Below are 11,395 nucleotides of genomic sequence, written 5' to 3'. Positions count from 1 at the left end.
TAGCATTTTCAATATTTTGGCATACCCAAATGAAGACTTGATTTAAAAGGTAACATCTTCTAGGTTCAAAAAATGTATGTGTTTAGCATATTGGTGAAATACAGCGTACAACCCAGCCCATAAATGGTTCCGGTGACCTTCTAGGCCTAAATGTTAGATGTTAACTTCTTTGTAGTTGAGCCAATTCTTAATAGTGAGTAGTTTCAAACATCCAAAAAGGTCTTAGACACCATGCATTTACAACATTACTCCAAACATCTATATAATTTGGACTGTGCTCTTTTAGACAGAGATCTCGGATTTTGTTCCTGGGATCTCCTGGAGCCAATCGCCTAGCTTGGGGGTCACTGCATCCAATAACCACTGGGTCCACTTCACTCTCCACATCTTCTGGAGCTCTCCTCTGAGCCCTTGGTACTTCTCCAGTTTCTCGTGTTCCTTCTTCCTGATGTTGCTGTAATTCAGTATCGCTACATCTATCACTCTTCCTCTGCTTGTCCACCACTACTGTGTCCGGTTGGTTAGCTACCATCATTTTGTCCGTCTGTATCTGGAAGTCCCACAGAATCTTAGCTTGGTCATTCTCCCCTACTCTAGAGGGCATCTCCCATTTTGACCTTGGGACTTCATAGACCGTACTCAGCACAGATGTTTCCGTATACTATACCGGCCAATTGGTTATGGCGTTCTATGTATGGCGTTCCTGCTAGCATCTTGCATCCCACTGTTATGTGCTGGATTGTCTCAGGAGCATCTTTACACAGCCTACACCTACACCTGGTGTGACAGACCCCAGCCTCTATGGATATTATGCTTAGAGCTTGTTCCTGTGCTGCCATGATTAGTGCTTCTGTGCTGTCTTTGAGTCCAGCTTCGTCCAGCCACTGGTAGGATTTCTGGATGTCAGTCACTTCCTCTATTTGGTGGTGGTACATGCCATGCTGGGGCATGTCGTTCCATGATGGTTCCTCTTCTTGCTCCTCTTTCTTGGGTGTCTGCTGCCAGAGCACGTGGTCGGTGGTGGCCATCTTTCTGATGTACACGTGGTTGTTCGGGTTAGGTCTCATCCTGGACTGTGGTACTAACCCTCACTAGTCCTCAACCTCCTTCCTTCAGCTTAGTGTACAGTCTCAGGGTGATGGATTTGGGGTGAAACCATCCATACATGGTGGACCCTGCTCTGGGAGGTTGCTGTGGTCTACTCTTAGATCTACAAGCCACTGAGCAATACTGGAAGATGACATGGGAGAAGGACGCAACACATAATGTCAATGCTCAGCCTTGGTGATGCTGTTCTCGTATTGTTCTCCTGCCACTGAGAGTACACCTTGGATTGTTGTGTGGAGAACGGCTTCTCCTGCGTTCTATTTCTATCAAGCAACTGGCCAAGGCTGTGAGTCTTTGCTTGGCAGTTTCCAAGGCCTCAGATGTGGACAGCTTGCTGTACTTCTAGGCACTTTCTTTATTTCTGAAGCTCCAATAGTTGGTACCTTGATCTTGGTGTCTAGTTTCCTTCTCCATAGAGGGTACTGCTCCTTGTGGCTGTTCAATTTGTAGTCTAGCATCTCATTGATCACTGCTGCCGTGGTGTAGATCAGCTGGTAATGGTCGCAGTAGGTATTGTCCGCAGTGCTGCATTCACATCATCTAATAGATCCCCCAGAGGGTACTTTACTTAGTCTTGGTAACCGGCTAGGAGCTTTCAAGCTTCACCAGGATACTATCTTTCAGCACCGTTCTTCTGCCATTCAACAAGCAAATTTCAGGTGGGGTTGATTATAACCTGGGAGCAGGCACGGGGGAGCAGGATGACAGGTCGTCCCGTAGCATTTGTGTTGTACCTTGTCAATCTCTACCTGTGAGAGCAGTTCCTTCTTCTGAATGTCAGAAGACTGAGCTACTAGTTGTTTCGCCATCAATCTAGATGCTGGGTATGGAAGATTCCATAGGTCCCTCATTCTATTCATGTAGCATTCTAACATAATAGTTGCATTCTAACAGCGCCCTATTTTTATCACTTGCCATTTTCCACTCATGCCTTCTTGGTCCAGTAGGCCACTTCTCATCAGTGTGTGCTGGTCTCTCAACACCTGACATGGACCTTGTTAATCCAGGCGACATCCGAGTCGATCTACAAACATACACACACACACACACACACACACACACACACACACACACATATATATATATATATATATATATATATATAGTATATATTTTATTTTGTTTTTTTTAGTTAGTTAGTTTTTTTAAAGAAAGAAAAATCATAAATGTGAAAGAAACATCCACATCAATTCTATGAACTTGCCATAATGAAAATATATAGTTATATATAGAATAACTGAAATATAAACCTATGGTACATAGCATTTTATATTATCCACCTCTCTCGAATTATGCTTGTGTATTTCATATGTTAACTGCTATAAGAAAACAACTTTCCTCCAACTTGTCTGTCCTGGTCTGTAATAATTTATCCAGATGACTATGACTCAACTCTTAAGCACTCAGATGCTCTTTGTCATTATGCCTTCAGGGTTACTACTGGTGACCCATATTTTATTCACAACAGAACATAGAAAACACATGAAATGTTTAAAATAAGACATTTTACTTTTCATTTTTTGAAAATTAGGTCATTTTGAATTTGTTGGCATCAACACACTGGCAACGGGTCAGGACAGGGTATAAAAACAGCTTCTTAAAAGGGTTTAGGTCCTCAGAAGTAGAAAGGGGAAAAGGTTTACCAATCAGCAAAAAACTGTTTACAAATTGTAAAACAAAATTCAAAGATTATGTCCTTCAACATAACACTGTGAAGACTTTGAATATCTCATCATACACAGTATGTTCTAGATATACGTACTTGGGCTTAAGTTCATTTAAAATTTACTGAGAAAGCATGCAAAGCTGTTCTGTTGTTGAAACATAAAATTGCCATAATTATAAAACACTGCGTATGAACTGAAAAGGAAGACCTTCTGACTTGTTATTATTGTTGTTCAGTTCAAAAGTAAACCATCTATCTATCCATGCCTCTGTTTTCTTCCACTTATCCAATTTGGCAACAAAGCCTATCCCAGGAAGGATATAGGATAAGGAAGTGAAAGTTCATAAATTTGACTTTAGGAGCTGAACTGTCACCTGAAATACTTTCACCAGTGAAATAACTAGACAATGTGGCAGCATATGCAGCGAGTGACAAGCAGTGCCAAAATTTCATGTCATGTGTGCCATGTGAAGAACAACCATATGGTGTAGCTGCAAGAGATGTGAAGAGTAAACACTTCTACTGTCCTCTCCTTGTATCATTATAATCATCCTCTGTCAGGATTTGGTAAATGTAGTAAGGGTTTTGTTTGTGCCGTGAATGAATAATAAAAATGTGAAAATATATTTTTTTGAGTAGTGAGTGTACTTCTTGTTGTTTGTTAATAGGCATTTCAATAATAGGCCATCATCAGCATTATTAAAAAAAAAACAAAAAAACAAAGTCTATGTTAATTGCATAATAGATAATATCTATTATTAGCAGCACGGTGGCACAGTGGTTAGCACTGTTGCCGCACAGCAAGAAGGTCCTGAGTTCAATTCCACCATCAGGCCGGGGTCTTTCTGTGTGGAGTTTGCATGTTCTCCCCGTGTTTGCGTGGGTTCCCTCCGGGTACTCCGGCTTCCTCCCACCGTCCAAAGACATGCAGCTTGTGGGGATAGGTCAATTGGATAATCCAAATTGTCACTAGGTGTGAATGTGCGAGTGAAAGTGAGTGTGAATGGTTGTCTGTCTTTGTGTGTTGGCCCTGCGACAGACTGGCGACCTGTCCAGGGTGTACCCTGCCTCTCGCCCTATGACAGCTGGGATAGGCTCCAGCGCCCCCCACGACCCTGAAAAGGATAAGCGAATGGATGGATGGATAATATCTATAGACTCCCCTGACAAGTGACAGATGACTACATTTTGCTTATTAATATAGATTATGAAATGTACTCAGTGACTGCTGATAGCCACTAAGAACATACATTTTATAAAAACATATATGTGATGAGAGTTAAACTCACTGTACACAAAAATGATTTTACCACATATATGACAGAAAAAAAACTATGTTGTTCTAATGTATATCTAGTTAATTAATCAACCTTTAAAGTTTCCAATTTTCACCAAGCTAGCATGCTTTAACCTGCCATTGATCGCTCTACACTGGAATCATGGTACAGGAGGATGGAGCCGTAATAAAATATTGCAAATTTTTCCATCACAAGATTTCACAAGTAATTTTATTGCCTAAACTTAGTAAAATAAGTAATACTACTGTACAATAAACAGCTCAATATCAATGGAACTCAATGTGTTGTGGGGGGGAAAGGACTCATTGCACTACTACCTCTTAAGATTGCAAATTCTGACATTCCTGAAAAAACTTCCATTTGTGCATAATTAATGAGCTGTGATTAAAAAGAGAACAAATACAGTTCAGGCACCCAGGAACAAAAGTGCTTTGCTAACTTCATAACATTCTAGTTTTCCTTTACTTATGTATACTTATAATATATTAATAGGCATTGTGGCATATATATATATATATATATATATATATATATATATATATATATATATATATATATATATATATATATACGATATATTTTTTCATAAATATTCTATGTTTTTTATGCTTATTTTGCACAAGGTTAAGGAGACACAGTGAGGGATGTAGTCTTTGCTATAGAAACTGTCTTTATAGCCAGCCAGGTCCTGGAATTAAGAGAGTGAATGCTAAAATAATGAGATCCACACAGTTCAACTCTAGGACATTCAGTTGAGGCCACTGATCAAAAGTATACTCCTGTGCTCCTTCACATGCTTTCATTTTGATGTCTGATGATGTAACCAGAAATGCACTGAAGCATGAGAATGAAGCTGGCCCATGGCACACAACCACCCACCCAACACACAGACAGACACACACACACTCAGCAAGCATGCAAAAGCGAAGTGATCCAAGTGACAAGTGACAGCCATGTTGGCTGTGAACTTCCGAGTTCAACACATTTGGATGACTCCAAACAAACACACGGGGCAAGTTCTAAAATGCTTAAGTAGATTTGGAGAGTCACATCCTTTGACAATTACAAGTGGGGTTTTTTTTTCTATGACATGCTGCTATTTATTTTTCCTCCTGAATAGAGAGAGAGACACAAAAAAAAGTTTAAAAAGTAGTTTTACAAAGTTCCCAGCATTCACCTCTGTTTGGGGGTCAGTGTTGGGTACTTTCCACAGAACTACTAATGGAACTTTCTATTTTTCTATTTTTCTTAGGGGATGGGGCAGGGGGAGTGTAATTCCCCCACTTAAACGGAAGGGACACACACAAGAACAGGTAGATTTGTTTTCCCTTAATAAATGAAATTATCATTTAAAAACACATTTTGTATTTCCTCGACTTATATCTGTCTCTGTAAGTGTGACAAATATACAAAAATCTAAGAAATCAGTAAGGTGGTAAAAAAAAATTTACACCACTACAAGCTGCTAATTCAGAAGTGAATTTAACACTGATTAGACCAAAACTATATGCACACATAGATGCTTGAAAACTTCCCAGCTGCACCACCAATGGTGTGTGTGTGTGTGTGTGTGTGTGTGTGTGTGTGTGTGTGTGTGTGTGTGTGTGTAGATCGACTCGGATGTCTGTGTTTTTCACCCTTTCTCTGTCCTCTCTCATCTCCTAATTAATTACGTTTAGCCTCCTGGGTGTTTTATTTATTTATTTGGGTGGGGTTTTTTGCAAATAACTTATCTTTTCTTTTCCCACATTTCAAGCCAACACACAGACAGATCCACAGTAAGAGGACAGCAAAAGGGCCGGACGTAGAGAAGAAGGGGCGAAGGGAATGTCACTGGAGAGAACACCATTTGAAAAACAGAGAAATAAAAACAGTCACACAGCCCACAGAAGGTCAGCGTCCCCTCCCTTCTGAATCACTCACTCCTTGTGTACCAGGTATGCCAAATACTGCATACTGTACTACAATACAAACAACCACACACTTTCATCACAGTTTGCATTTCATGCATTTATCTGTGACTTATCAAACACTCTATTGAACACTTTTCTTGTAAGCACTGAAGCAGTGTCCATCACAGGTGCATTACTCATTTTGCTGCCCGTGTCTAACCAAAACTACAACTGGAAGTCTCTATAGAGCCCACAGAAACCAGTGAGGTGGTACTTCACTTCTCTTGCTGCTAAAATAACTGTCCTAACTGTGGGACTAATGAGGATTGTATTAACTTAATCTCTCCATATTTCTTACTACAAATGGACTCATTCTTCTTCGTTCTTTGGACAACACCACACATGTTGGTGTATCATGACAGTGAATATGTGACAGAAATGCATATATTCAGCATTATTTCCAAGGAATATTGCAATAACATTTTTTGAATTACAGCCATTTTTATGTAAAGTCCCCCGTTTCCAGATGCTTTTGAAGTAATTGGACAGGTGACTGACAAACAGTTCCATGGCCAGATGAGACCTGTTTCCTCTTTATTTAATGACAAGTTAAAAGCACTTGAACTCATTATCCATTGGGTCATTATCCATTTAGATGTCAAGCACCAGCGGATCAGTTTTGCAGTCATTTGGCTGAATCTTAGCAGATGGTGTCTTGTACACATCTCCTGCTACGTCTGTCAGCAGCATTGTTGGGCAAATTATTTAGAAAAAGTAATTAGTTATAGTTACTAGTTACTTTTTCAAAAAAGTAACTGAGTTATTAACCAAGTTAAAATATTATAAAAGTAACTAGTTACTAGGAAAAGTAACTATTGTGTTACGTTAAAAAAAAATGTTTAACAGAAGTTAAACAACAGAAGTTGTCTAAAATAGGGTCCATGGTATAATTTGCCGTTTTTTATTACTTTTTATTTTACCTCTACATTTAACCTTTAATAACTATTTACCTTGCCTTTTTTTGGTATCATTCTTCTCAGCACAACCTCACATGTCTGACTTTACTGTTATTTTTCCATGTTGACATACTGTATTAACACAATTGATCTAAAACCAGCCAAAAACATAAAATCCAAGTAGAAAAAAGTTATATTTTTACTGTTACAACCAGAAATATCTTTAATGAATCATTAACTTGAAATGCAAATATAAATTGTACATTTTAAAAACCTATGCACAAGTTTTGCAATCAGCAAAGTTATTTGCAGCTATTCACCTAAAATAAAATTTTATAACCATTTCAAAATTATTTACAGAACAATCAGGTGTTCTGCATCAAATAAGATGCCACACAAATGATTTGTGCCACTCAAAAATATCATTTCTGTCCACTATATCAACACAATTTAAAAACTGGTATTTGTTTGAAGTTCACACTTTTAACAGCAAAATGGAGACTCGGGCTTGTCTTGGGTGGACATAGTGTCTTGTTGCTAAATTGGTTTCACATGACTACTTTTCTTTCTCAGCCAATCAGCAGCACTCGTGCAAATGTTTTGATCCCTTAGCCCTGGGTAAGCTGAGGACAGCGTCAATCATCTGTGTGTTGAAAAATAGTAACGCGTCCACACCACATTTTCTTGTGTAGATAAGTATTTTTGGTTGTTCAGGGTAATTATGTTTTAGTTTTCATATTGAGGGGTCCAGTTTTGAGCTTCCAAATGCACTGTGGTAAATCCCTTTGAATTAAATCTTTAAGTCTGCTCTTCAACCACAATTTGATCGTCTTAGTTCAAACTGACTATTGGGGTGCACAGAGGCACAAAAACAAGTTCAAGCAAGCCATGAGGTTAAGTTTAGCCTAATTTTTGGTAGATAAGCTCGTTTCAATGCCAGTCCATATCAGCTGATAACCTTCCACACATCTAAATGGCAAATCTCATATAAAAAACGTGCTACCTTAACCTGACAGTGGAGCTGCATATCGCCATGTCTTCCTTTTCATGCTGTTTCTTATTTAATCAGTGTCATATCACTGTCATTTTCTCTGTTCTGTGGGACCTTGCTGCTGCTCCTCCCACCTCCAGCTTTCCATGCATGCACATGAAAGGGCTGGAAGCTCCCAGAAGAGAGCCATGCTGCCAATTATAGTTTTAACTTTTAATATCAATATGCTGATAGATATTTTAATTTGTTTTTTATTAAAATATTTTATATACAATTCCTCTCTTGGAAAAAGTACTTTGAGAAATGTATAAATGAAGAAAATGAGAGAGAGAGAGAGAAAGAGGTGTGGAGGAAGGGTAAGAAGGACATGATGGCAGCTATGAAGATGATGAAGAGACCTTCTATTTTAGCCTAATTTAGCAAATGTGAATGTTTTTGTGTTGTTAAGCACACTTTTTTTTTTAAAAAAGCCTTAAAAAATAAAAGCATTATACATTTACTACTACTATGGCTTAAAAATCATTGGCTATCATCTTAGCTATCGCCTGATCAGGACTCAACTGTTTGGCTGGGGTCATTTGTTTTGGAAGAAATGTTCTTGTTTTGGTATACCTGCAGTTTCCTTTAAGTCAGTGGATGCTGACATACTTGGATCAAAACAGGACACTTCTCCAGCATCAGTGGGTGTAAGGGAGAGGGTAAGCTGTCCTCCGTGTCTGTGCAGGTTTTTTGTTGACCTTGCTCTAATGGATATTTTCATTGCCTCCAATATCACTGAAATCCAGCCAAATTTGCCTCCTTTTCTGTCGCTTTGTGCTGGACTGTACCACTACACTTGCTGTCTTTGGAGTGCTCATATTGCGTGCTCATCATCCCTGCCTGCATGAACAGCAGCAGCTGAAGATTCTGCTCTCCCAACGGAAATCACTCTTCTCGTTCTCTACAAAGAATCTGCTCTTCGAACCGACTCGTTTGTAAACAACACATCACTCCACTGTGGTGGCCCACAAAGAAAGCAGCTGACAGACGATCTACAGTACCTCTCTTGCTGTGTTTATCAGATGGTTTAAGTGTCAGATCATTTTAGTCTTAAAGCACCTAATTGCAATTATTATTTTATAACATGTATACAATGTCACTGTGTTTGTGTGAAGCACTCGTGTCCCCCAAAACAACACACACACATAGTGCCTCTCACAGACACAGTCAGACTTTATATAATGTCTTATTCCACAATGTTTGTGTGAAGCACTCCTTGTATCCCCTAGTACAACACACACACAACTCATTTTGTATTCCTCACAGAGGACTGGCAGATGATTCCTCATTCAGCCAGTGCTCAAGCTGCATGAACAGACAAGCACAGCTGTCAACACAGCATGAGGACACAGAGAGAGAAATCAAAAGATCTTGAATCAAGCAAATATACTCCTGTGTTTGACCTGAGGGTGGCGCCACAGGGTACATGCAGTCATACATGCCGATCTGCATCTCAGATTTTTATATTTACATGTGAAATTACTGAAAGACATTCTCACCAAAAAGTTTATGAGGTCATTCAAATCAATTTCCTAGGTCATCGTCTTGGAATCATGAATCCAAATTTTAAAAAACTTCATTCAAATCTGTCAATTTTCTCCAAGCCCTTTTTCTTCAGTGGATGTGCAAAGTCTGGTAATCATCTCTGTCTGCTGGATTCAAACTGTTGTCATACCATTTCAGTATAAAATATATTGCTGCATATTAAAACTGTAACAGCTACTGTACTGTGTGGGATTCAGTATTATATGGATGGTAAAACACTGCTTCCATCCTCCTTCGTTACTAGGATTTTGTCATACTCTCTTTTAGTGAGTCTGTGTGACGGAGAAAGAGTGAAAGGTATCTAATGAAGACATAGCTGAATTCTGGGGTGAAGTATTACACATGACTGCACTGTGCTATAATCTATTCAAGACATGCACTGCTGAAGCTGCTGAAGGTGTGCTCTGTGAACTGCAGGGGCTCACAACACATATGGTCCAGATGGACACTGGGTGCGCACACACACACAATTCCATGCTGGCATCAATCTGATCATCTCCATGATTTCTTCTTTCTAGTTCAGTGGCTCTTGACCTTCACAATACTTCCATCCATCCATCCATCTTCCTCCACTTTATCCGAGGCCGGGTCGCGGGGGCAGCCGCCTAAGCAAAGAGGCCCAGACCTCCCTCTCCCCAGCCACCTCCTCCAGCTTATCTGGGGGAACACCAAGGCGTTCCCAGGCCAGCCGAGAGATATAATCTCTCCAGCGTGTCCTGGGTCTGCCGCGGGGCCTCCTCCCGGTGGGACATGCCTGGAACACCTCACCCAGGAGGCGCCCAGGGGGCATCCTTGTCAGATGCCCGAACCACCTCAGCTGGCTCCTTTCGATGTGGAGCAGCAGCGGCTCTACTCTGAGTCCCTCCCGGATGGCCGAACTTCTCACCCTATCTCTAAGGGAGAGGCCAGCCACCCTTCGGAGGAAGCTCATTTCTGCCGCTTGTATCCGCGATCTCGTTCTTTCGGTCACTACCCACAGCTCGTGGCCATAGGTGAGGGTAGGGACGTAGATCGACCGGTAAATTGAGAGCTTCGCTTTTACACTCAGCTCCCTCTTCACCACGACGGACCGGTGCAGCGTCTGCATTACTGCAGCTGCAGCCCCAATCCGTCTGTCGATCTCCGGCTCCCTTCTCCCATCACTTGCGAACAAGACCCCGAGATACTTGAACTCCTCCACTTGGGGCAGGAACTCATCCCCGACCTGGAGTGGGCACTCCCTTTTCAGGCCGAGAACCATGGCCTCAGATTTGGGGGTGCTGATCCTCATTCCCGCTGCTTCACACTCAGCTGCAAACCGTTCCAGTGCGACCTGGAGGCCCTCACCTGATGAAGCCAACAGAACCACATCATTCGCAAAAATCAGAGATGAGATTCTGAGGCCACCAAAGCGAAAGCCCTCCGCCACTTGTCTGCGCCTAGAAATCCTGTCCATAAAAATTATGAACAGAACCGGTGACAAAGGGCAGCCCTGGCGGAGCCCATCACCCACCGGGAACGAGTCCGACTTATTGCCGGCAATGCTAACCAAGCTCTTGCAACGGTTGTATAGGGATCGAATGGCCCGTAGCAATGGGCCAGACACCCCATACTCCTGCAACACCTCCCACAGGACACCCCGAGGGACACGGTTGAATGCCTTCTCCAAGTCCACAAAACACATGTAGACTGGTTGGGCAAACTCCCATGCACCCTCAAGTATCCTCGAGAGGATGAAGAGCTGGTCCAGTGTTCCGCGACCAGGACGAAAACCGCATTGTTCCTCCTTTATCCGAGGCTCGACTAGCGGACAAACTCTCCTTTCCAGCACCCTGGCATAGACTTTCCCAGGGAGGCTGAGGAGTGTGATCGAGTTTTTGCCTCAGCCACTGCCCGGGCCGCATTCTGCTTGGCCTGTCAAT

This window comes from Neolamprologus multifasciatus, chromosome 2 (assembly GCF_963576455.1).
Source record: "Neolamprologus multifasciatus chromosome 2, fNeoMul1.2, whole genome shotgun sequence".
NCBI lineage: Eukaryota > Metazoa > Chordata > Actinopteri > Cichliformes > Cichlidae > Neolamprologus > Neolamprologus multifasciatus.
This window is presented reverse-complemented; position numbering follows the sequence as displayed.